Source organism: Phyllostomus discolor, chromosome 6 (assembly GCF_004126475.2).
Source record: "Phyllostomus discolor isolate MPI-MPIP mPhyDis1 chromosome 6, mPhyDis1.pri.v3, whole genome shotgun sequence".
Classification (NCBI taxonomy): Eukaryota; Metazoa; Chordata; class Mammalia; order Chiroptera; family Phyllostomidae; genus Phyllostomus; species Phyllostomus discolor.
The window spans coordinates 158,574,643-158,578,864 of record NC_040908.2 but is presented as its reverse complement, the minus strand read 5'-3'; positions in this window follow the sequence as shown (position 1 = coordinate 158,578,864).

Sequence of the window (4,222 nt, the reverse complement as noted above, 5' to 3'; positions counted from 1 at the left end):
TGGTTGAATAACAGTTATATCACTTTTTTCCCCGTTGTTCTCCCCTGTCCTGTCCCCAAACCACCCAGTCAATCCCCTCCCCACTGTTCATCCCCATGAGTCCTCCATTCATCCTCCTTGACTTGCCTCTTCCCCTTCTGTCCCCGATTATCCCCCTCATCCCTCCACTCCAGTCACTGTCAGTTTGTTCTTCTTTTCCATGTCTTTGGTTCTATTTTGCTCATTTGTTTGTTTTGTTGATTAGGTTCCTCCTAAAGGTGAGATTTTATGGTATTTATATTTCACTGACTGGCTTATTTCATTTAGCATAATGCTTTCCAGATCCACCCATACTATCAAGCAGAGTAGGAGTTTCTTTGTTCTTTCTGCTGTGTAGTATTCCATTGTGTAAATGTTGTGTAAATGTACCATAGTGTTTTGATCCACTCATTTACCGATGGGCATTTAGGCTGCTGCCAGCCCATGGCTATTGTAAATAATGCTGCTATGCATATTAGGATGCATAGATTAATGTGAATTGGTGATTCGGGATTCTTCGGGGATAATCCCAGCAGTGGGATTGCTGGATCAAATGGCAATTCTGTTGGGGTCTGCCCTGCCTGGTCTCAGGAATCTGTAACCCCCTGTGGCTAAGGCTCAGTGAGAGACCTCCAGACCAGAAGACACTAAGGAGATAAGCTTATCTCCCTGGCAGGAGCATTGCTTCTGCCCCTTGCCTGGCCCCCAGTGCTTAATCAGTTAGCCAATGACTGGTAAGATTCCCCAAGAGGGGAATCATCTAAGACAGGCATGATCACGTTGAGACCCCAGGGAAGAGACTCAGGGGACTGTGGAAATGAGGGGGTGATCGACGCCTGCCCCCTTGGCTTTGACAAAGCCTGAGTCCTTGTTCTGGCTGTGAGACATCCAAATATCCTAGCTGCCTTTGTCTCCTGTGCTTGACTCAAGCCTGTGACAATAACAAGGGGTGGTGCAATCCACACTGGGGACTTCCCGACTTCCCAGGATGATCAGATCTGAAAAAGGAATATGTAAAATCCTGTGAAACCTGCTTGCTGAGGATGCTCTTAATTAGATTACGAAGACCTGGGCAGGACATGAATTTAGCTCCCCAAATTCTGTAGTTTGGGGTGAAATGGTATCTCATTGTGGTTTTAACGTGCATCTCTCTAATGGCTAATGATGTGGAGCATTCTTTCATGTGTCTATGGGCCCTCTGTATGTTCTCCTAGGAGAAGTGTTCATTCAGTTCCTTTGTCCATTTTTTTAAATTGGATTGATTGTCTTCCTGGTGTGGAGTCATGTGAGTTCTTTATATAATTTGAAGATCAAACCCTTGTCCAATGTATCATTGGCAAATATGTTTTCTCATACAATTGGTTCCCTTTCCAAATTTGTTGATATTTTCTTTCGTCATGCAGATCTTTAGTTTGATGAGGTCCCATTTGTTTATTTTTTTCTTCTATGTCCTTACAATAGGGGGTGTCTTGATGAAAATATTGCTACGTGAAATACCTGAAAATTTCCTGCCTATGTTTTTCTCTAGGACTTTTATGGTTCAAGACTAATATTTAAGTACTTTATCCATCTTAAGTTTATTTTGGTTGACGATGTAAGCCAGTGATCTAATTTCATTTTTTTCCATGTAGTTGCCCAAATCTCCCAACACTATTAATTGAAGAGGTAATCTTTACTCCATTTTATGTTCCTTCCCCCATTGTCAAATATTACTTGGCCATATTTACATGGGTTTATTTCTGGGCTCTGTATTCTGTTCCATTGATCTATGTGTCTGTTCTTATGCCAGTACCAGACTGTTTTGATTATAGTGGCCTTATAATGTAGTTGGATATCAAGTATTGTGATCCCTCCTACTTTGTTCTTTCTCAAAATTGTTGAGTCTATTGAGGTTATTTATAGTCCCACATAAATTTTTGAAATATTTTTTCTCTGTCTGTGAAATATGTCATTGGTATTTTTATAAGGGTTGCGTTGAATCTATAAATTACTTTGGGTAATATGGACATTTTGACATTGTTAATTCTTCCAATATCATGAACATGGTATATGTGTCCATTTATTTGTTTCTTCATTAATTTCTTTCTTCAGTGTTCTTTAGTTTTCTGCAAATCAAGTTTTTAAACAGCATACAACATGATGTTACAGATTTTTCTTTAGATGCAGAGATAAACTAACTGCATTGAAGTTTGACAGATTCAATTTACCAGAAGATACACATATAAATATATATATAAAACATAAGCGAGTAAGATAAAATGTTGTAAGAAACTGCACTGGGAAACAAAGTAGCTAGGTATCCATTCTTTTGTATAAAATTAAGTTTAGGTTAACTCTCCCACTTTGTACCACCTTGCTCATTGGCAAATCCTATAGTACCTTTAAGTCTTGCTTTCCACATCTACAAAATATGTAAAATGATATTACCAATTTCAAAGATTGTTGTAGAGGTTAATTGCAAATTCAAATGGAAAATTGTGAAATAGTACTTCATAATTGCATTATGAGTTCTCTGGGCAAATAAATTCTCTGTGCATCTGAATGCTTGGGCTTTATTTTGTTTTGTTTTACTTTATGGTGTGAAATATAAAAAAATCTGTAATTTCTCTATCTTGTAGGATAAGAATTATAGGTAATACCATATTCTGCTGTCTATATAGCACTCCCATGTATAACACTCATCAATATTTGTAGCCTAAAATTTCATGAAAAAGTCTTCCATTTTAATTTTTAATTCAATTATTTATTTATTTATTTACATGTAGATACTTGTTTTTTGTTGTAAAGGAATTGTAGCATTTATTTTTGAATGTACAGATATCATTATTACTTTCTAGAGTTACAGTTTTAATGCGTAAGCATAAGTAAAAGATTTAAAAACATTTATATAGACACAGAATTAATACTACCCATGTATAATGTGCATCCTTATTTTTCCCTAAAACAATTGTGCAAAAACTATGCATTATACAGGGGAAATATGGGTAATTGCAAAAAGTCCTTAATTTTAAAACCATAAAGAAGAAATTTGTTTTTTATTCAATGTCCTATTTGCTCATGGAATAGTTTTGCCTTAAATGTTGTACAATTGATATTAGTTTTCTCCTTTCATTAATTTCACTCCAGAAGGGAGTTGAATTAGAGGTAAAATTTCCAAGAAAATGGAAGGGACACATATAGACACAGACACACACACCACATACACTGAAAAAAAGAATAAATTAGTAGTGAGCTCTGCTCACTTGGAATAAGCTAAAATACAAAAAGGGAGGCAATGTAATGGGCAATTGAATTATTTTCTACTTCGGCAAAGACTTTAGGTAAAGCAGTCATCAGGAACCACTTCATAAAGCAATGTTCGACTCCAAGAGTAGGCAAGGGATTATATTTTATTTTCTCTTGAGACAAAGTTTCTGCCCCTGGAGGTCTGACTCCACAATGAAAGACTATAATAGAGTCCCTGTGGTTACTCAATTTTCTTTTAGGAAAACATAATAAAAGTGGAGCAATGTGTATTTACTCAGAAGGTGTCTCAAATTTTTACAAATGGGTAATTCAAATTTTCACTGCATTTCCTGTCATTTAAAAATATTTTTTTCTTTTTAAAATCTTTTAGCTACAACTGAGAACTGCTGATAAATGAAGAAAACAATAGACTGCACAGGTAAGACACTGGGGAGAGAGCTGCAAGGAGTTGGTGCTGTCATTCATCGAAGAGGACAGGTATTGTCAGCCACAAGGCAGTATTTTGATAGTGTACATTGTAACTAGAGCAATAGTTTGATGAAACATCACAAAATCGTTCTTCAGGATATGATGGGTGTACAAATATTGGTTATTAGAAATGGTCACAATTTTTACTGTATGGGCATAAGAATGCTATTTTCAGAAGGCAATGAATGAACTTGGGAGTTGAAGAACAGAGTAGTCTTGAGGAGAAAAATGTATTTGACTTAAAACTACATACTGTTTGGAAAATTGGTGATACTTAAAAATGGATGTTTTTATCTTTCACACTTGGATGTAGGCTGGAAGCAAAAAAAAGAACAATATGTGTTGGTTGCTACAGAAACTGAGGTGTCCTGTGTGCACTTGACCAGGAATGTGAGAGGTATAAAACCAGGTTCATTACATACAATCGCTGAATGAATTCAAATTCTTGTCCATTTGTCTGCTAAATTTCCCCTCCCTTCAGTAACTTTAT